The following is a 24,295-nucleotide window of genomic DNA, read 5'->3' as shown; positions in this document are numbered from 1 at the left end:
CTGTGTGTGATTCGATCCCTGAGGGCTCGCTTACACTCACCTCACACGCATCCAGCACTGGCGTCACTGGACATGTGACCCTGGTAATAAAAGGGGCTGGGCGCACCTGCCCGTAGCCAGTTCCACTATCTATCTAACTGTGTCCATGTGTTCATTATGTATGCATGATGGCCCCGGGCCCTACCACATTACATTGTGCTGTGGACAGCGGACGCAAACATGTTACCTCTGGTAGTGGAGAAGACCTTGTTCATGTAGCTTTGTCGTCCCCCCTTTAAGCGGAAGAGGAGTGGGCAGAGCCGGCGTACACCAGTACAGCATAGGGGTGTGCAGCATTTGCCCAAGACTCTGCTCGTGGTTCAGTTCTGGACTGGACAAGGAAGTAACTAATGCATGTTTCTGTATTTTAGTGTCGCGCCACCAGGCATACAATCGACAATGTTGCAATGTAGCAATTCATACACAAGAGATTTTATCAAAAAGGTTCTAAAACATGTGATTGTGATAGGTGATTTTGATGTCGCCTCAACAGGTTTTGGGCCCTTGCCTCTCATGGGTACTTGACCCACCCATGCAAGTGAGATATCATTTTTATAGGGAGACCTTGGGGAATGCTGGGTGGGAGGAAATGTGTGGATCCACATAGATTCCAGAACTTCCCCAAACAGAAATTTCATTAAAAAGTGATTTATTTCAGCTAAATTTGAGGTTTGAAGGGGCTTGCGGGTAGGAAAATGTTAAGGGACCGATGGAAGCCATACCTCGCTGTACTCCCCCGGGTGTTTAGTTTCCAGAAATGTGTGGGTTTGGAGGTTTCCCTAGATGGTTGCTGAGCCCAGGGCCAAAAACTCATGGGACCCTTGTTGCAAAACCAGATTTGTTTGTGATAGGTCATTTTGATGTCGCCTCAATAGGTTTTGGGCACTTGCCTGTCACGGGTTTTTGACCCACCCATGCAAGTGAGGTGCTGTTTTTCTTGGAAGACTTTAGGGAATGCGGGGTGGGTGGAAATTTGTGGATCCACACAGATTCCAGAACTTTCCACCACAGAAATATGAGGAAATTGTTGTTTTCTTTTACAATGTTTTAGGTTTGCATGGGATTCTAGGTATCAGAACCTGGTGAGAGGCAGTCAACTTACCCCATCCTAGATTCTCCTGGGTGTCTAGTTTGTAAAAATATATAGGTTTGCTATGTTTCCCTAAGTGCAGGCAGAGCTAGGGTTCAAAAACTAAAGCTAGGCACTTTGCAAAAAAAGGTAATTTTTCATTGTGAAAATGTGGTGTGTTCACGTTGCGTTGTGAGCCGTTTCCTGTTGTGGGCACTAAGCCTACCCACACAAGTGAGGTACCATTTTTATTGGAAGACTTAGGGTAATTCAGATTTGTAAAGCAACTGTTATTACCTATTGACTTTTGATGCATTTCTGCCTTACACATGAAAGACAATGTGTAAAAAAGAAGTAATTTTGAAAAATGATTGATAATTCTCCTGCTTGTATGAGTATTCCCAATTTCAGAAATGTGCAAATATCTACTTTTTCTAACCTGTATATTTTGTTCCCATTTCAGCAATACATAGGTGTCTTTCATACCGATTTTTCCATGTATACATTTTCCCAAAAGAATTGCTATATATCTGGTACATAACAAAAACCATTGCAAGTCGCTGCTCAGTTTTTGGCTATGGGTTCGTCGGGTTCTCGGTGGACCTACAGGTCCTTTATATCCCCACAACCAGAAAGGTCCAGCGCATGTAACAGTATATTGATTTCAAAGAGTTGTCATAATTTGAAGAAGTTACATGTGAAAACTTGACACAAAAGGTAGTTGTTTCCAGAGCATTTTAAATTGTTCCTATATTTAACTGTTAGTTTCTATAAAGAAAGCTTGAAGGATCTACACAAATGACCATTTGCTGCATTCAGAATGTTGTCTACTTTGCCAAAATGTATAGCTTTCTTGGATCCATTATTGCTATCATACCTATTTCTATTAACTGGAAGGAGGTTGAAAGCACAAAAAATAGCAGAAATATGCAATGTTCCAGTAAAATGCTAAAGCTGTGTAAAAAATGTTGCTTTTCTGTCAAAAGTCTGCTTGTCCCTGAAAGCTGGGACATTTTTTCCCCCAAAAAACCAAATGTAGCTGTATTTTGGCTAATTTCTGGGTCCCCTCCAGGGGAATCCACAAACCCTGGGTTCCTTTAGAATCCACATGATGTTGGAAAAAAAGGACGCAAATTTTGCGTGGAGACCTTATGTGGTCAAAACGTTACAGGGGCCCAAGCGCGAACTACCCTAAGTAGCCAAAAAAGGCTTAGCACAGGGAGGGAAGGCCTAGCAGCGAGGGGGTTAATTTATATTCGCCCTGGGGGACCCCATCTCCCGGGGCATGGCCATTCCTTTTATATATATTTTTTTTAAGGGAGGTAGACCGCGTGGTCCCCCTCCCTGGCCCTTTTTGGCCCTGGGGGCCCCATCCCCAGGACATGGCCACTTGTTGGGGACCATGGGGTGAGCCCCAATGCCCCCACGGTTCCACCGTCTCCCCACCGCCTGCAGGAGTTGGCATTGCTTTTGAGCACGGAGAGCTGCTCACATGTAGCTCCCCTTGCCCAAAAGAAATCCTGCTTTGCTTCATTGAAGCAAGAGCAGGTTTCCCATCTCTCGCTTCAATGAAGCTTTTCCAGGTTTTGTTCCAGAGTGCACTCTTTTTGTTAAATGGTGTAAATCCGTTCAGTAGTTCCTGAGAAATTCATATTTTTTGAAATATTAGTATCTGGTGACTGCAGTGGATCTGCAAACCCTCTTGATCTCGAGCTTGACTCTGATTGGCTGCCAACACTTCAAACCAGGAAGTGTTGCAGCCATCTTTTCACTCGGTTAAAAAAAAGAAGAAAAGGGGGCAGGGTAGGAACACCCTAAACCCGTATGCCTGCTCTCGGTGGTCCCACAGTTACACCAAGTGCCCAAAAAAGCATTTAAAAAACTAAAATCAGCGGGATTAGCATAGGGTCCACAAATCCCGCAGGTCCTTTTTTAAAAAAACGATGCTCTGTCTTTGGCGCTTTGTTTAATTAAGGCCCCGGATGGGCCATGTTGAAATATGATGCGGGAGCCCAGCGGAGCCCCCACAGCCCTGGGTACCACCACCTTCCCTGGCCAAATTTGCATGCCCCTGCAGCCCCTGGGACGGCCACCTCTCCAGGGCTTTTTTTATAAATAAAACATGTGGGGGGCTACTGCCCACCCTTAAGCTGCCCCAGGGGCTTTAATCTTTAAATGCAGGAGGGGGCTTGCCCCCCACAGCCACGGGGCTTTTAAAAAATATAAAAGGTGTGGAAGGAGAGCTCCTCCCCCTTACACTGCCCTGGAGACCCTCTGCTCCCCAGGGCATACATTATGTAAATGCTGGGGTCCATTGCAGACCCCCGTCCTGGGGACCACCACCTTCCCGAGGCTATCTAGAAGATGGGAGGGGGGCCTGCTCCAGCAATGTCCCGGGGTGTCCACCCCAGGGATATTGCAGTTTGCGATGACAGGGGGGAGCACTGCTCCTGCCCTGTCATAGCAAACTTCTGCTTCGCTTCATGGAAGCAAGATCAGGAACATTGCTCTCGCTTGCATGAAGCAAAGCAGAATTGTTTTTGGGCAAGGGGAGCTGCATGTCAGCAGCTCCTTTTGTCCAAAAGCAATGCTGGCTCCCACAGGAGGCTGGGAGCAGGCAGGGACCGCGGGGGCATTGGGGTTCCCCCTGTAGTCCCAAACATTGTGGCCAAGCGGTGGATGGGGTCCCTGGGGCCAAAAACGGCCTAGGAGGGGGGCTACTCAGCCCCCCTCCCTTTTCTTTAAAAAAAAGGAATGGCTGAGCCCCAGGGTATGGGGTCCCCGTGGGGAAATTGGCCTTAACAAATGGTCCAAGGCCATGCCCCTTTTTATAACAGTCTGCAAATACGCCTCTTGGTGCACTGCTGGTGGGGCGATGAGGTCCTCTTGTGTCCCCTTGTGTCCGGAGGACTTCAGGACTAAAGTGGACTTCATCCCCCAAGTAGCAATGTGCCATGTGGTGTGGTAGTCTGTGTTGTGGAGTGGTAACCTCAGGTTTTGTCTTCCTTGTTTCAATAGAAGCTACATTATAAACTAAATGAGGCACAACAAATGAAGCAACCACAAAGGAGCCCTTCTGGAGCTAGTCCGAGGTATGAGCAGGGACACTGGAATTATGCCTCTGTTCGGCTGCACTAATTTTCGCATAATTATACATTTTCCGCATTTGCCACATAATCCATCATTTGCTGCATAATCTGTACCTTGTTTCTAGCTCTAATGTTACCAAACATGCAGCGACAAGTTTTACAGCGTGGTGGAAGGCACTTTGCAACGCTGGAATGGTCACCTGTTACTTATTGCAATGCCATTTGAGATGTCAACAGTGATGTCATAGACCACATCACGAGTAATGTAATATGTGACGTTATCAGCAGCGCATTGCGGTGGTGCGAGTTATAGTTAGCTCAGATAACTATAACTTGAATTTCTTGGGTTTTGTACAAGTGAATTCAGCCATAATATTAACAAATATTAAAGGGGAGGCAGCATCAGTGGCTATCCACCAAGGGAGTTCAGTCGTTTACAACATGAGCACAAACTACCTAAAATAATTGAACTGCATTGCCAGAATCAGGCAGGGACAGTTTGGGTGGAAAAGCACAACTGATGAGTAGTCCCAAGAAGGAGACCTTCAAGCAGACACCTGCTTCATCAAAAAAGAAGTGGGACAATAACAAAACAAAAAAAGTCAAAGAAAACAGATCTCAATCCAGAGGTAGATCTTCTCCACAGAGCCCTCCAAAAGGAGATATAACCTTAGGAAAATGGACAATATTAGGAAACCTGACAGGTATCAGGAACTGATACACGTTCCTCTTGTTCCTTTCAGGGTTCAACGAAAAACTCAGAGAGAAAAGGACGGTAAGACAGACAAGAGCGTGCAAAGTCCAGAGACAAGCAACATATATATACTTCCAAAAAAAAGATAAACCAAAATAAAAGCCACAGTTAAAAAAGAAGGTTGCAGGTCTAAAGATCAGACATGCCCAGAATTCTGAGGACTCTAATACTGAACGGGGATCGGACTCCGATGATGCTAGATAGTGCAACAGAGGTAACAATAGCTCACCAGAACCTTAAGGAATTTCTGATGACAGCAGACTTGAATGATTATATCACTGTGAAAACACCTGAGACTAGGGTAAATGTCCCACATAAATTGTATGAAATACCACACCAAATAGAGGGGGACGAATGCAGGACAGTTAGAGATCTCTTTTAGGAGAACCTGATGTTTTGCTATGACATTTTGTTAGCTGAACAAGATTGGCTGCCAGCATTTGTCATGGATTGCCCTAGGGGAGAAATAGTCATTTTACCAACATTTTCCGACCATGTTCCCAAATATCTAAAATATACATATGCCCGGGAGTGGGCAGTAGTCCAAGCACTGGCATTATACAAAAAACAAAAACCCACCACATAATTCCATTAAAAAATACTCGGACTGCACAAAGGCAGTGTCCAATAAAGCAAGAAGCTAAACAACAAGTCTGGAGATCTTAGATCAACTTGAGTACCAGATGGTGATTAAAACTTGGACCTCTAAAATGAAAAACCCTTTGTTTCCCGTATCAAAACCAGACAATTCATATTGATTGGTTTAAATTATAGACATTTAAACACTTTCAAAATACACATAGTGCTGCATTAATAAATAACATTGTGCGGAAAAAATACCAAACAATGAATCATATTTTAAATGGATTTTTTTGTCAGAATTTTAGCATCTGAGAGCAGATATTTGACAGCATTCTCAGTGCAAGGGTCCTAAAGTCAATTATGTCGACTCCCCCAGGGGTATAAGAACAGCCCGGGGTTGTTTTGTTTTCAGCTAGGGCAATTGAGTAACTTCAGAATCTGGATGAGGAGGCATTGTCCTATGTAGATGATATTTATCTGATGGATGATCTGGAGGAACACTTGACCAGGTTGAGCACCATACCTTTGGGATTCCCCTCTAAGGGTTACAAATTCAACTTTAAAAAATCGAAAATAGTCCACCTTAATGTCCTTATTCTAGGATCTGAGCTTTCAAGTGAAGGGAAAAGCCTAGCAGCTACCTTTTTAGAAAAGTATGTGCTGCTTCAACCTCCAGAATCATTAAAAAACTTCCAATCAATCCTGGGATTCCTGAATTTTGGCAGAACATACATTTTGGATTACGCAGAAAGAGTAAAACATTTCTATGATTTAATAAAACCTGACTTTTCAGTTAGACAGTGAACACGGGAACACACAGCTACTCTTCTTTCCTTACACGCTGACATGAAAGCTTCCAAACACTTACAGACATGTGTAAATGTACGCAACCTGGTTGTCGGTGTAGATGAGGGTCAATCATATTACAACTATCTAAAATGCAGTGAAGGTGAGACAGTGCCAATAGCATAAAAATCACATTTTTACACAAATGCTGTGATGCACTTTGCATCAACTGAAAACATTCGAACAGCAGTACAAACTGCTGTAGTTAGAGAAAGAGCCCTGGCTCAAGAGAAGCGTATAATAGTCGTTACCCAGGTTCCAGCCTTAGAGGCTGCGACAAAGGTAAGCGTTCCCAATGCTAAAGCCCTACATCAAAGATTAATACAATGGGCTAATTCTCTTACTCCAACATATGGAGAATACGAACACGAATATCCGCTACCAAATGAAATAATGCCTCTAGATCAGTATGATTATATATCATTTACACTGACGGTTTTGCTCAAAACGTTTCATCCGAATTGTACAAAAAAGCAGTCTCTAGGAGACAGCATGAAACAGCTAGCGGAATTAAAGGCACTATTACTAACACTAGTAAACACCGTTCCAGAATTCTCCACACTAAGGGGCCGATTAGGATGGCGGACGGACTTGCGTCCGTCCGCCATCCCAGAGGTGGAGGGACCGTCCGCATGGGCTGCGGCGGTCCCTCCGTGCAAATTAGGATGTGACCGCCACCCTGGCGGTCACATATTTAACATTGCGTCGGGTGCTGCTTCAAGCAGCACCCGCAGCAATGTTAAAAGTGCATGTTTTACATTTACATGCACAAAGCGGCAGGCACCGCGCGGTGCCTGCCTCTTTGTGCATGTAAATACTGGGGGGTACCATAGGTACCCCCCATGTGCACCCCCCACCCGCCTACACCCTGGGGGCCCGCAACGAGCCCCCAAAAACAAAAGTACACATGCTTTTCCACGGCGGAAAAACCGCCGCGGAAAAGCATGTTTACTAATGCTTCCTAATTTGGTTGGCGGTGTCTGATAGACACTGCCAGCCAAATGAGAGCTTTTCCGCCGCGGTAGTAATCCGACCGCGGCGAAAAAGCAGCGGACAGAAACCAAGACCCACCAGCCATCGTAATGCGGCGGTGGGTCTTTGGTGACTCCGCAGAGGATTTTCCGCCTCCTCCGGGCCGGAGGTGGCCGGAGGTGGCTTCCGCCGGCCCGGAGGAGGCGGAAAATCCTCCATCCTAATCGGCCCCTTATTGTGTGTGATTCCTTTTACTGTGTACAGTCATACAGTGAATATTTACATTACTGGGGATAGAATGGGTTTAAAGATGCAAAAGGTGGCACAATTATGCAGAAAACGCAATGGGAACAGGTAGTGGAGTTGAAAAATGAACTACCAAGGGCTCACCTGGTACACACACTGAGTCATCAACGTGACAGCGTTCATGTTGAAGGGAACCCATTGACTGAAAAAGCCGCGAAGGGGGCAGTATGTACGGCTTCCTTAGCTGTAATCACTTGTGCAAAAACAAGAATAGACGGTGAGATTATGGTTGCAATTATTGCTACACGCAATAAATCAGCCGCACCGAAAAGATTTTTACTCAGGTACTCAAGTAATCCTACAAGTTAGATGAAAATAACGTTCCGTTTGCTGTTATTCCTGGAGTGGAGGATAGAGTACTACCAAATATGGATCATAGGTTAGGGTTAATTCTAGCAGCACACGAGGGTATAGGCTCTGCACATGCAGGAGTTACAGTGACTGTTTCTCTATTGAAACAATGCTATTGGTGGCCAGGACTAAGAAAGCAGAGTAAGGACTACGTCTTGAAATGTGTCATTTGCCAGCAGATGAAATGCTCCACAGTAACACGTCCAGGACAGACACAATTACTAATATGAGACAAACCACTCGTGTGTGTTTATTTGGACCACTGCAGTCCCTTACAATCTGATGGGGCTTACAAGTCTATAATGGTTGCAGTGGATTCCTGCTCTAGATTCCTATGGGTGTGGCCCTAGCGCTCGGCTGACGCTCAAACTGTTATAAAAGGTTTGTGAGTCTTTATAGGGACATACGAAATTGGCACATTACATTCTGACGTGGCCCCACGTTTAGCACTAGGGCTTACAAGGAAGTCATGGGAAGTTTGGGTGTAGCATTACTCCTCTCCGTGCCATCCAGAAGGAAAATCTGTAGTGGAGAGCAAAAAATGGGACTTAAAGCAGTCTTTAGAAGCTAGAGTATTAGGCTTGGGTGGAAATTGGGTAAAACATCTCTCTTGAGTTCAACGGGCATTATATAATCAGCCAAGAAGCTCTCTAGGGCTTGTAACTCTTTATGAGGTCCTTTTTGGGACAAGAATGCGGGTACCTGATCTTGATTGTGAAGGGATAGTGGCGTATGAAAAACCTTTTGACGTTTGGCTGTTTTACAGGACTTAAATTAATCCAGGGCAATACAGAGTAATGTACGGGTGAAAAGGACTGCCACTGGGGAAGTCAAGTCTGTCAGGGCAAGACCTGTCTAGATCCCTCAAGAATTTGGGCAATCATACAGGAAGCCTGTACCCGTCCTGGCAGTTGAAGGAACAAGAACAGCACTTCTGCCACCCCTTGCCTGTAAAATGGAGAAAATATTTGTCTCACTTGACCTAATCAAACCACACTATGTGGCGATACCGGGTACTAGGCTGTGTGGATTCCAAAGTAACTGACACCCTCCTCTCGCAACTATACAAGAAGTCCAAACAGAAAGAATCATTACGATTGAAGAGTCACCGGCACGGAATGATGCACTATGCAACAATGCCATGGAACTCATTCCTCTTGAAACTGAAGTTCAAAATGAGAACTCAACAGAACACAGATATCTACATCAACATGCCCCAACAAGAGCCAGCTGCAGTTTCCACAAGACCTGCGGAATTACCGAAAATTGATTGAACTGCATCTGGCTATTTCATTGGCTTTGATACTTTTTCATTGGATCCAAGTGAACCTGAAACAATGCCAGCTTCAAAAACATGTCTACAGCATTTTAAGGATTTTCTAAACCTTCTTAAAAAGACTTACCTGGCAACATCTTGGATGTAACTCTGGCTATTCTTTTCTGAATAGGCCTAGTAATTGTCTTTAGTATGCTTATAAATGGAACTTATCTTTGAGAAAGCTCTGCAGCACAAAAAGTGAATGTGATCCTAAAACCGCATCTATCATCACATCGTGAAAGAAGAGACCTATCATCATTGAACATTACAGGAGTTCCTATACCTGATGGGATAGTGTGGGACAAGGTTTATTACAATATATTTGGCCTGACCGAACTTTTAAAAATTCCACTTTTATTTAAAATTTCATTGAGTGATATCATTAACTGCAGGGCATTTCCCGATGATTGGGATTATGAAACTTTAAATATTATGTTGTCTGATTTAGAAAAATCTGCTGCTTTTTCTAATGATGAAATGTTGGAGGACACATCAGATTTTGAAACAATGTATTGCTATCAACATTAGGATCATTATTTTCTCTATAAATCTGCTTATCCCAGAAATGTTTTTATATACCACCAATGGGAACATTGCCCGACTCCACGGAAAAGCAGTTCAAAAACATGTGCACAAAAATTCCATATTTTACAAGGTTTAACACATCAGACCCAGCCTCATATTATTATAAGGTTGCATCAACACCAGCACAGAAAAATAAGCTGACAAACACCAAACACACTTTATAGCCCAGTTGTCTGAACAGGGTTTCGACTGATGGAAAGACACCATAGACTTAAAATCTGTCTGGGGTACTAGAGACTGGCAGGTCCAAGGAACGGAGGCACTTTTTAGAGCATGCCTTATTACTCAACAGATAATGTTTCTGAATGAAACAGTGCAACAAACGACCTGTCTTGGATTGGCCAGGAATTAAGATTTGAATACACCTCAGTTGCCCATACCATCACACACTGAGGGTAACATAACATCACAAGAAGAGATTACACTAGATGATATCCTGCAAAACAATAGATTAGACCCGGAGTGAAAGGGAGGGTTGATTTGGCCCACAGACACCAATAGCTGGCAAGAAAGATTCTTGAGTAAAACCAAAAGATTTATTATCAACAGGCCAGATCCACTCTATGTACAGAGAAAACACCCAGGTGTAGTGACATCATAGTGTGTTGGAAAGTTATGCCTCGATTGGCTAAAGACCTCGACACTCACACATGTGAAACAACACTTATCCTTACTTATAGAGGATGTGGACCTACGGGATTTTGTATTAGGTCCTAGGAAGCCACGTCACAAATGTTTCAACTATGCTGTCTATAATGAGATTAAGAAAATATCACAAGAGGCCGCAGAAAGATTACGAGAAATAGATTTTATACATTTAGGGAAAGCTCGAGCATTGGTCAATAATGGGTTAACAACAGTAAATTACAGGATATATTCACTGGGCAACATTGTATCTTCTACTATAGATGTACTAGAACAGGATTTGTCCATATTTGTCCATATTACAACACAGGCAATCACAATTGTGTTCTATTATTTTATTAAGCTGGACACTCCAATCTTTGCGCGCAGGCTATGTGCCTTGACGTTTCATAAACAGCACGTCTCTGTTTTCTTTGTATAATCTGACAGAAAACCAGATAGAAATGGCACAGAAGGGAGCAAAGTATACAATGCTGCATATTGAAAAACTGGCAGATTAGCCTTTACAGTGGCAGAGTCACAGTCCACGGAATGGTTAATCCATGGCCACATAACTCTTCCGATCACTACTTTTCAATTCCAAAATTGCCTTGAACAAATGCAAACTGGCTGATATGAAGAAATGGGTAGGGAATTCTGACGGAATCCTGGGAATTACTGTACAGATTTCTATGCCGGAGTGGGAAAAAAGAAGTGTTTCTAAGCTGTACTAACTGCGAGCATACTTTAAGTGGATCACTCATATGCCAGGATATATTGCTCCATGGGGTCTGCAACGGTTCTGTGGCGAACCTATCCTGTCAATTGAGGGGTGCCCCAGCTGCCATGATCACTCCAGTGTTCAGATTGCTTTCGAATGGGAGTTATGTAATGCTGAACAATCAAGGCTGCTGTGGGTTGCTTCCCGGCATCGCATATGTGGTAATATTGAGCTCCAGGGTTACTTGATGTATGCAAGTATTGTTTCCACCAAACCATACAGTCATGGAGGCACTGTTATGGCATTTGCTAAATATTTCATTATTATGGTTTGATGCTTTGAGCAGAATGAAAGCCATGCTTATACAGAAATCCGTTCCCTTAGCCTCCTCTCGAGAGACTTTTGATCTTTAAGTACCAAGATCTTCAACAGAGATATAGGCACTTATATGTACAAATTGCCCCTTCCATTTTGCAGAAATAGTAAATCGTATCTTTACCATGTATGATACGACAGGCATCGTCCACCTATTCAAGACCATACGTTCGGTACTATAAAGCACCTTTCAGAAGGTTCTCGAAGTTATACCAAACTTTATACATGCATGTATTTGGAAGCATATTTGGAAGGCCGCCGCTGATCTTGTTTCTAATAGCAGTGTCCGAAGGACGGTCGGAAGCAGAAGCGAGGAGGCTGTATAGGATGAATACTGGTAGTATCAGCTCTTGATGGTATGGACATCGGCTCCTCCTCTGACACCCAGGCCTTGGATAGCACACAGGCTGCCCCAGCATCGGTTGTGGACAGTACGAAAGATCATCTGTGCTCAATTGACATAATCTGTGAGGTGTTAACGGGACCGTCAACTGCAGAGGCTGACAAGAAATATGTTGCCTCTACCAGCCAGGACACAAACATTTGACTCATTTGGCCCGTCATGAGCTGGGAAAATATTTTGGAAAACAAACAGAAAATTGGAACTCTAGATCAAAATTGGCATTCTTTTTGAGCATGTATGGCTTTCAAATGCTATAGCTACTATACCAAACGTTATACAGACTGTACCTACAAACACATTAGAGCTATAGCTTAAGTGTGAAATTTCCATTTTTTCCCCTTTTTAAATTTTTTTAAGAACCTTTTAACTTTTTAAACCGTGTTTTGTTAACACAACGAGAAACTAAAGTTTTAACTATTTGTGTTTCTAGTCCACCTATTAGTACTTTTAGTATTTAACTATATCGTCCTTTCAGGAGAGAAGTGGGTGTTATATTCTATATAATTACCATAATATATGCCTCTGTAATTTCATTACCCTTCACCTATTTTCTTCCCTACATTACACTTGTCACGGTTTACATGGACTGATCTTTTACCTAGATATGACACCGCATTCAGAACGCAAGTTTTTCCCTAGTTCGAAAACTCATACATTATGCATTCTTGGAAGCACAATGGGACTACATTCTCCTGTATAATATCTATGTATAAAGTTGATGCCCAACGTCATCCTTAGGTCAACACAGTAAGGTCCACTTGGGTGTAATCAGCTTTTTTAATCATTGCTCACTGACGGAACCCACTGGGGACATTGAACTACAGTTACCAGCATTCCATTATGCAGATCACTTGGTGCAGTTAATCAAGTGCATGCGTATAAATACCTGAAGGAGGCATCTCTGTCTATTTGCAATTTTCCTCTGACGAAGGAGCTATCCATTGCTTCAAAATGCGTAAGGAATAGAAAACTGAACTTTGGACTGGGGCTGCTGGTGTTCCATTAATAAATGGCTTTCATCATCCTTCTGCGTGTGTCTTCTCATACAGGGCAACTTGTATGATGGATGTATTGTGCGGCAGCCTGGCCGCTGAGAATAAATGCCACAGCTATCTTTCAGCTCGGGGCCCTTGCTGAGAGAGTGACTTGTGTCTTATGGGGACACAGAAAGACAGGAAATAAATCATCCGCATCCCGGCCCAGGGGGACATTGAACTACATATACCAGCATGCCATTATGCAGATCACTTGGTGAATAAATAAAGTTCATTCCTATAAATACCTGAAGGAGGCACCTCCGTCTATTTGCAATTTTCCTCTGACAGAGGAGCTATCCATTGCTCTGAAACGCACAAGGAATAGAAAACTGAAATTTGGACTGGGGCTGCTGGTGTTCCGTTAATTAATGTCTTTCACCATCCTTCTGCTTGCGTCTGTCTACTCATATCAGGGCAAATTGCATGATGGATATATTATTACCTACTGGCGGTCGCCAGTAGGTATATATGGTTAGGATTTTTTCTCTATGGGTTTTTTGAAAATTCTATGTCTAATAACTTTGGCGTTTGTGGACGGAATCGGCTGAAATTGTCAGGAAAATGGCACATTTTGTTTCTGAGCAGCCCTTGAAAATTTGGGGGGGGTTCGTCCAGTGGGGGCCGAGAAAAAAGGGGGGTCCCAAAACGTGTTTTTAACATTGAGTTTTCCATAGGGCGGTTGGCCTCACTTTTAGCCCGAACGGCTGAATGGATTTGCACGAAACTTGGCAAAATTGTAGGGACTGGTAGCCCGATGTGCCTTTTGTAGGTCTCAATATATGTGCTCCAGTGGATTTTGAGAAATTAACGTTTAAAAAAAGATATATATCTGTAACAGCGGACCGGTTAGCGCTCTGGTTCGCGGACTTTTCGCGCAACGGAGCTTTGTGAAGCGAAGCTGATTGGTTCTCCGGCGTCTGTCAACATTCCAAACAGTCCGTAGCGGCCGCCATCTTGTCTCTCGGTAGGATCGAGAGACAAGAGGAGGTCAAAACAAAGGGGGAAATAACTATAAGGGGGCATAGTAGATCCTCGCTGACCCCCAAGGTTTGATGTGGAGGTTTTAAAAGGGCCCCGCGGGGCAAAAAAAAATAATAAAAATAATAATTGAACGGCTGAATGGATTTGCACGAAACTTGGCAAAATATTAGGGACTGGTAGCCCGATGTGCCTTTGCTAGGTCTCAATATATGTGCTCCAGTGGATTTTGAGAAATTAACGTTCAAAAAAAGATATATATCTGTAACAGCGCTCCGCTTCGCGTAACGGAGGTTTGCGAAGCTGATTGGTCATTCTGTCACTGGGCTATAGTTGGGCTACATCTGGCTGATATTTGGGCTACATTTGTTTTTTTGTGTGTCTGGCGGCCATCTTTGGGCTACATTGGGCTACATTGGGCTTCATTGGGCTACATTCGGCTAATTAGCAAATAGCTCATCGCAAACTAGGAATGGTAAAGAATCGCTATTTATTCCTTAAAGTTCGCTATTTAGGAAATGCAAATAACTTTTATGATACATATGGCGGTTCATCTCTAACAAGATAAGAAGCATAGGGATAGATTTATGATGACTGGCGCATCACCAGGGATGTGTTAGTCATTCTGTGCCGCTGTTCCGTCACCTATGGTGTGCTGCATTTACAATGCGGCGCATCATGGGGCAAAAACAGCACAGATGCGTGATGTATCTGTGCCGTAAAGGTGGCGCATTGCTGGAGTTGTATCGCAAGTGTGATGAAGCTCCAGCAAGGGTCGGGGGTGCCCCTGTCGCAGGGTTTCTGTTCTCACACAGAACTGTGGACAGAGGATTGGAACCTCGGCGAATTAGGGTGTCCCAAAACTCACGTTAGTAATCAAAAACTATTTAGCAAGCTAGGTACAGTGTCACATTGGATATAACAAACTCTCAATGTTTAGACAATCCAGAATATGAACTTATAGTACCTCAGGATACGTGGAACTCATGAACAGTCGGTCGTTATATATTTCTTAGAAACCAGAACATGGAGTTAAGAAGAACACATGTGTATTTGAAATGTTTATTTACTAATGCCGTCTTCTCAGGCGTAGTACCTTAGATAATAAAAGTACACATATTATCAGTAGCAAAATTACCAGCATAGTTACTAGTACATAAAAAGTGAATGGTGATAGTATGTTAACATGCTGTAAATGAATAAGAGTTAGCAACACTTATAAGCAGCCGCGGGCCGTGGAGGGAGTTACGGTGAGGCAGGGAGGCGGGGAGGGGGAGAAGCAGGGTGGAGAATACAAGTACACATATTATCAGTAGCAAAATTACCAGCATAGTTACTAGTACATAAAAAGCGAATGGTGACAGTATGTTAACATGCTGTAAATGAATAAGAGTTAGCAACACTTATAAGCAGCCGCGGGCCGTGGAGGGAGTTACGGTGGGGCAGGGAGGCGGGGAGGGGGAGGGGCAAGGTAGAGAGGGCTCCACCCTGCTTCTCCCCCTCCCCGCCTCCCTGCCCCATCGTAACTCCCTCCACGGCCCGCGGCTGCTTATATCTCACCCTCCCTAATACACATATTATATTATTTGCTAAGAAGGTCTCTTTGTGTTGGTTTAGGGCGTGTCCATACTTTAGTGTCTTAGATTTGAAGGAATCACATCAGCATACACCAGCTCTCTCTTCATGTGAACCGCATCAACTGTTGTGTATGTGTGTTCGGCAAAGCAATATAAAACCCGCCTCATGCCCAGAATTGGCAGAAGTTGCACTTATGTTATGAGTATGAAGTCGTGGAGATCAGACCTCATAACAATTCTGTATCGTGTTGTTCTTGAAACTTTAGCACTCGCTGTACAGATATAGTTTAACAAGTAAAGCAGATAGTAGACCAATAACATATTATTCTCATGTAAACCACGATGAACTACTAGGTGGAAAGCTAAAGCAACAACTAAGTGTCGTGTGCAGAAGTTGCAAAAAAGGAAAAATGGCGTTTAAACCGGTAATGAGCCCATGCTAACTTAACACGGTGTAAAGATATCCAGGACCTAGATGACACCTCCTCATGATCCGGAAACGAACTGAATAAGATAATAGAAGTGCCATCACATGAGAGCAGATTGCAAGTTTATATGTGGACGGTCCGCAAGGTAAAGCATTAAAAACTAGGAAAATTCAATGCTAAAGAAAAATAAAACAGCCAAGTACTTTATCGAGTCTTAAGCCAATAGGCAAGGTAAATAATAAAAACTTGACAAATAAGTCAATGAATTGTCAATGAAATGCTAGTACTCAGCATATCAAACATGAAAAAGGTCTATGACATAACTGTGTATGCAAAATAAGCTGCAACAGCCTCCAATAGGAAGTCACCGTCTTCATCCGAAAACAGTTCAGCCATCCAATTTAAAAGCGGAAAAGAACATACGTGCTCTCCCAGCACCGGATCCTCTATCACCATCAGAGGACAGCTCGGTGGGTTTTCAAGAAAGCTGTGTTCCAAGAAAGACTGTGCTGCCGCCAGTAAATTCCAGGGACCAAGTAGTCCATGCATCAATGCCACAGCCATAATCCTTTCGCCAGGACAAATCAACTCGTGAGTAATGATAGGAGTCATCAGCTGATTAAAGTCGACGTCAGGAGAAACCGGTCCGCAGAGACACAAATCAATGGCCCAATCGAAATCACAGGTCAGGCAGTGAAATACAGGCTGGACACAGGTGAAGTAGGAGAACCGAAAAGATAATCCATATGCCGTGCTTAATATCGCCAACGGCATTGTGCCATAATATTCTAGCATGCGATTGCGGAACAGTGTCAGCAGCTGCAGGGTCGGAGGTTGCATAGGAGGGACATCCATATTTAAAAATGTAAAAAAGCACAAGAGCGTCCGCTGGTAATGCAAGTAAAAATGCAATCCACGAACCAGAGTGGAGAAAATGGAATGAAAGGGAGCAGGGATGACTCCAAAGATTTTCTCAAATGAAGTCACGAGACCACTGGTAACAACTTTAAAAAAGTGTGCCAGGGATTTTGTGGAGGATGCGTTAAAGATAGTCGGAAACATGTTGCTGAAATTGAAAGGCAAACCTGTGTACGGGTGTTCGCTATGTGAAGTACGAAAGTTTCACGGGCCGAACTCAAGGCCACCTCTCTCTGAGACAAAAGAGCTCTTATTCTTGTCATGCCGTTGAAACGTGTCCCAAGGTTGGTATTTGTGGCCAGATTGAAAACTCCCTATGTTCATGTGTGGGAGGAAATAGAACATTTCTGCAGCAAATAACCCGTTCACTTACTGTTACGATAAAAGGAATACTTTTTAATTAACTCAGAACAATCTTCATTATTGAGCATCAAATAACTACCATTTTCCAACAACTTGAACGTGGGGATGATAGCAGGAACTGGCGTGCCTTGCAACACGCAAGCCATATTTGGTCGGTGTTTGTTGCATGAATCGTGTAACTGTATGTGCCTACACATTAGTGAATGATCTGGCGTCTCAGTGCATTCCTCTCCATTCAGATAAACTTCTTGATCATCTTTGAAACATCTGTATGTGTATGGAAGCGACCAGACCTCATGAACAAAAGCACTACCTAAAGGTTCATAAAGACCTATTGGTATATATTTCATACAATTTGAAAACTTATATAAAGCAAAAGGCAGCGTTATTAAACCGTGGATAAGGCATGTTGCCAAAAAACCCGCAATCCTCTGCTGATGATGTCACTGAGCATGTCATGAATGATGTAATATGTGACATCATCAGTAGAGGATTATGGGTAATAGTATCTCTAGTTTACTCCCCTATAGCTGTCTTTCTTTTAACATAAGTGTGTGTTTCCTTCCCTTATACTTACTGTTTTTGGTTCGCTTCCAGTTCGCGTACCAGCGAGCGAACTAGGAAGCGAACTAAGAGAAATAGAGGTTGGCACAGTTCCAAATATTGTACCAATTTTTTAATAACGGGGAGGTAGTTCTGAAAAGAACTTTTTTTTTTTTTTTTCTGAACATTTTTTTACTGTTTTTGAATTTTTCGGAACAGTTTTATATTTTTTTGGGTTTTTCTTGGAGGGGGCAATGAAAACGATTCATTGTAAAGGGCTGAACAGGAGCAACAAAACAAAAAAAAGAAGTATTTATTATTTTGGGCGTTTCGGACAAACTTGTATATGATAGTCAATAGCTCTGTTGATCAGAGTGATGCTTCTTTCTCCGTAGGAAATGAATCCATCGCAAAATACGCAGGTGTGTTTTACTTCACCAAATCTCATTTGTATATTTGGCACCATCTCCCTGCCCTCTGGTCCCGTTACTTCCGGTACAACAGATCTTCTGGCCATAATAGGGAGATTATCTAGGTCGTTCCGAAACTGTGCAGCACTGTAGTTGTTAGGATGCCACCTAGTCATATGGCGATGCATTGTGTAGTTTCCGAAACTGTATTTTTTGTCGGTCCCTCTGGACAGTCTATCTTGACATATAAGGCAAGTTACGTATCTTGCATTTACTTTTTTCTGACCTTTGGGAATTTTAAAAAATTGCCAAATGAAGTTTTCTTTCCGGTGAGACGTCTTGGGCTGCTCAGGCAAAAACTGCCTCTCTTCGTGCTCGTCCTCCTGTTCCTCTTCTTCTTCTTCTTGTTGAATTACAACTTGAGCAGGTGGTCCACTCTTCCTTGGATGTGGTGGAGGTGGTGGGGAAGCACCAGCTGAAGCTACTAAAGAAGCCATTGCTCAGTGATCACAAAGGGTCTTTCTCTCACAATGATGAAAGTCAGAGTGAGGAAAGAAGGAGGGATTTTCATCATTTGGGAAAAACAAGAGTTCTCAACCAATCAAAAGTGTTCATTTTAGATTATATGACCTAGTCTTACATCATTAGGAAACCAAAAGTGAAATGAACCAATGAAAAGTGTTATTACCAAGTCACATGACTTGCTGTGTTTACGTTAAGCGCTTTGCAGGGCCTCCCGGTTTGCTTCCAGAAACCTGCGCTTTGGCACTCGCTTCGCGTACCAGTTTGCTAACGTAGCACGTCATATGACGTATCAAGCGACAACGTGGAACGTCATGCGGACGGGAGGCGTCACGATGTTGTTTTCTAACGCGGCACTTGCGGTAAAGAAACGTTTACCGGCTCGCGGTCTATTTCGCGGCATCAAGGTCAGCTAACGGGAAGCTTCCCGATTCGCGAAGCGGGAACGAAGAAAAAAAAATATTTTAAAAAAAAATTATTCATAAACATATAAAATATATTTTTGGATTTAAAGAAGAATACATTTTACAGCTACAGATATTAGCTGTTAAAAAACCAATGAAATTCACAGAAAAAACCATAGGTTATAGACCATATATAGTTAGGAATTAGCATTTACAAAACCTTGAAAATTCACTGAAAAAACCATAGGTTATAGACCATATATAGTTAGGAAATAGCATTTAGAAAACCTTATTTTACTCACACAAAACCATTGAAATTCCATATATAGTTAGTTGCACTAACTATATATCGCGCACCTGCAATCCACTGCTGATGATGTCACATATTACATCATTCATGACATGGTCAGTGACATCACTGATGACATCACTGATGACATCTCAAATGACATCACTGATGACATCACTGATGACAACATCCAGTGACTGTATGCTTCTGTAAAGTTAAAATATGTCTTACATATTGAAGAATGAGTGGATGTATAAGTGTCTGGATGAAGGATTTAGTAGGTGCATGACTGACTGTATAAGTGAGTGATTAAATGTGTCTCACTGAGTGCATGGGTTAGTGACTAAACTGTTTTAAATTGTGCATCATTGTGTCTGTTGTTTTGTAATCTGATGCATGTGTTGATCATTAGCTATATGACTAACTATATGGGTTATTGATTAGTTGCCCAAGTATTTGTATGGGAGACTGAGTGTGTGTGTGGGTGTCTGGGAGGTGTATGACTCTGTGCATAGATGTGTGAGCAGTTGATTCACTAGATGTATGGGTTCAAAAGTGCATGTGGAAACATCTGTATGGGCGGTTGACTGTGTGCATGAGTGTATTGGTGAGTGAATGGATATCTCAGTGCTACATGTCAAAGTAAGTACATATGTAAAACACAGTACATGTGATAGTTGACATATATAAATAACTGTGCATAAGAGCCAGTGAATGTGTGAGTGGCTGTATGGATTATTGTGAACTTGTATCAGGGATTGTATAACAGAGTAAATATGTGTTATTATATGTTCCAATAAGTAAGGTGTGTATAACTATATAGTTGAGGAAATCGAGGTGTGATTGATTCTTTGCAAGACTGACTAGGTGTGTGAGTAACTCCATGGATGAGTGACAGTCTGTGAGTGTCTGTTTACACTGAGTGTATCTAAGGTTATATTAGAGTCTGAAGAGGTTCATTGTATCATCACATGAATGATGTCATCAGTGATGTGATCAGTAATGTCAAATGAGATGTCATCAGTGATGTCATCAGTGATGTCATTTGAGATGTCATCAGTGATGTCATCAGTGATGTCACTGACCATGTCATGAATGATGTAATATGTGACATCATCAGCAGTGGATTGCAGGTGCGCGATATATAGTTAGTGCAACTAACTATATATGGAATTTCAATGGTTTTGTGTGAGTAAAATAAGGTTTTCTAAATGCTATTTCCTAACTATATATGGTCTATAACCTATGGTTTTTTCAGTGAATTTTCAAGGTTTTGTAAATGCTAATTCCTAACTATATATGGTCTATAACCTATGGTTTTTTCTGTGAATATATATATATGTATATATATATTCACAGAAAAAACCATAGGTTATAGACCATATATAGTTAGGAATTAGCATTTACAAAACCTTGAAAATTCACTGAAAAAACCATAGGTTATAGACCATATATAGTTAGGAATTAGCATTTAAAAAACCTTATTTTACTCACACAAAACCATTGAAATTCCATATATAGTTAGTTGCACTAACTATATATCGCGCACCCGTAATCCACTGCTGATGATGTCACATATTACATCATTCATGACATGGTCAGTGACATCACTGATGACATCACTGATGACATCTCAAATGACATCACTGATGACAACATCCAGTGATTATGTGTTTCTGTAAAGTTTAAATATGTTTTACATATTGAAGAATGAGTGGATGTATAAGTGTCTGAATGAAGGTTTTAGTAGGTGCGTGATTGACTGTATGAGTGAGTGATTAAATGCGTCTTACTAAATGCACGGGTTAGTGACTAAACTGTCTGAAAGTGTGCATCAGCATGTCTGTTGTTGTGCAAGCTGCTGCATGTGTTGATCAGTAGCTATATAAGTAGCTATATGGGTTATTGATTGGTTGCACAAGTATTTGTATGGGAGACTGAGTGTGTGTATGACTGGCTGGGAGGTGTGTGACTCTGTGCAGATCAATGTGTACTTGTATCAGTGATTCTATAAGAGAGTAAGTATGTGTTAGTATATGTTTTAAAATGTAAGGTACTCTATGTTTAACTGTGTAGATTAGAAAATGGAACTGTGATTGATTCTTTACAGGACTGACTAGGTGTGTGAGTAACTCCATGGATGAGTGGCAGAGTGTGAGTGTCTGTATAGGTGTATGAGTGCATATGATAGTGTTGTAAAGATGAGTGATTGTATGTATGAATGATTGTATGGGTGAATGAGTGAATGTGTGTGTAGACGTAGGAATCAGTGAGTGGGTATGTAGTAACTAGTATTGGTGTGTCAATGGTTTCAAAAATTATACTCTGTATTTAACACTGGGTGTTACAGAGGTTATATTAAAGTGTGAGGAGATGCATTGTATTGTCACATTAATGATATCATCATTGATGTGACCATTGATGTCAAATGAGATATCATCAGTGATGTCATTTGAGATGTCATCAGTGATGTCATCAGTGATGTCACTGACCATGTCATGAATGATGTAATATGTGACATCATCAGCAGTGGATTACGGGTGCGCGATATATAGTTAGTGCAACTAACTATATATGGAATTTCAATGGTTTTGTGTGAGTAAAATAAGGTTTTTTAAATGCTAATTCCTAACTATATATGGTCTATAACCTATGGTTTTTTCAGTGAATTTTCAAGGTTTTGTAAATGCTAATTCCTAACTATATATGGTCTATAACCTATGGTTTTTTCTGTGAATTTCATTGGTTTTTTAACAGCTAATATCTGTAGCTGTAAAATGTATTCTTCTTTAAATCCAAAAATATATTTTATATGTTTATGAATAATTTTTTTTTTTAAATATTTTTTTTTCTTCGTTCCCGCTTCGCGAATCGGGAAGCTTCCCGTTAGCTGACCTTGATGCCGCGAAATAGACCGCGAGCCGGTAAACGTTTCTTTACCGCAACTGCCGCGTTAGAAAACAACATCGTGCCGCCTCCCGTCCGCATGACGTTTCGCGTTGTCGCGTGATACGTCATATGACGTGCTACGTTAGCGAACTCGTACGCTTACCGAGTCGCAAAGCACAGGTTTCTGGAAGCAAACCGGGAGGCCCTGCAAAGCGCGTAACGTAAACACAGCAGGTCATGTGACTTGGTAATAACACTTTTCATTGGTTCATTTCACTTTCGGTTTCCTAATGATGTAAGACTAGGTCATATGATCTAAAATGAACACTTTTCATTGGTTGAGAACTATTTTTTTTCCCAAATGGTGAAAATCCCTCCTTCTTTCCTCACTCTGACTTTCATCATTGTGAGAGAAAGACCCTTTGTTACCAGTGAGCAATGGCTTCTTTACTAGCTTCAGCTGGTGCTTCCCCACCACCTCCACCACATCCAAGGAAGAGTGGACCACCTGCTAAAGTTATAATTCAGCAAGAAGAGGAAGAAGAGGAACAGGACGACCTAGATAATCTCCCTATTATGGCCAGAAGATCTGTTGTACCGGAAGTAACGGGACCAGAGGGCAGGGAGATGGTGCCAAATATACAAACGAGATTTCGTGAAGTAAAACAAGTCTGCGTACATTGCAGTGGAATCATTTGCTACGCAGAAAGTAGCATCACTCTGATCAACAGAGCTATTAACAATCATGCTCATGTTTGTCCGAAACTCCCCAAACAATAAATTCTTTTTTTTGTTTTCTTCCTCCTGTTGAGCCCTTTACAATGAATCGTTTTCGTTGCCCCCTCCGAAAAAAAAACAAAAAAAATATAAAACTGTTCAGAAAAATTGTAAAAAAATGTTCAGAAAAATAATAAAAAAAATATAAAACAACAAAAACAATTTAAAAAAAAGTTCTTTTCAGAACTACCTCCCCGTTATAAAAAAATTGGTACAATATTTGCAACTGTGCCAACCTCTATTTCTCTTAGTTCGCTTCCCAGTTCGCTCCCCGGTACGCGAACCGGAAGCGAACCAAAAATTTTTTTTTATAAAAAAGAACAGTAAGTATAAGGGAAGGAAACAGACAGTTATGTTAAAAGAAAGACAGCTATAGGGGAGTAAACTAGAGATACTATTACCCGTAATCCACTGCTGATGATGTCACATATTACATCATTCATGACATGCTCAGTGACATCATCAGCAGAGGATTGCGGGTAACAGTATCCCTAGTTTATTCCCTATAGCTGTGTTTCTTTTAACATAACTGTCTGTTTCCTTCCCTTATACTTACTGTTCTTTTAAAAAAATTTTTTTTAGATCTGTCAGAAACAGTGAAAGTAATGAAATATAAAAGACTACGTAGAATATGAGCACTGTATGCAACAACTTTGACACTGACAGAAGCCTCACCTTCTCCATGCCTCCTACACAGTTCTACATGTACATCATAAATGCAAACAGAACAGAATTAATTATACATGTTAAATGGTTTATTTTTGCTGTTCTCAGAATGTATCAAATTTCACTAAAACAGTGACTTGAAGGTATTCATCATATAACAGCGGGGAAAAAAAAACACAATCAAAATGATTGTGTTTAAAAAACCCATACATTACAAATCAGAATTCAGAACTCCTTAAAGTTAACTTACTTTCCATGACGGCCAAGGATGTCCTATGAACAGCTTACACTCTGTTGTGCTGTTATTACTTTCAACCCGCCACTTTCTGAAAGAAAACCTCCATCGTTTTCAAAAACATGTTACATACAATAAATGACTTCTCGCTCTCTACCACACGATTCCACAAGGCCAAATCGTGTCAGAGCCATGTATAACTCTTGGATTTCTTGTAAGCCAATC

Source organism: Lissotriton helveticus, chromosome 1_2 (genome assembly GCF_964261635.1).
Source record: "Lissotriton helveticus chromosome 1_2, aLisHel1.1, whole genome shotgun sequence".
Classification (NCBI taxonomy): domain Eukaryota; kingdom Metazoa; phylum Chordata; class Amphibia; order Caudata; family Salamandridae; genus Lissotriton; species Lissotriton helveticus.
This window is presented reverse-complemented; position numbering follows the sequence as displayed.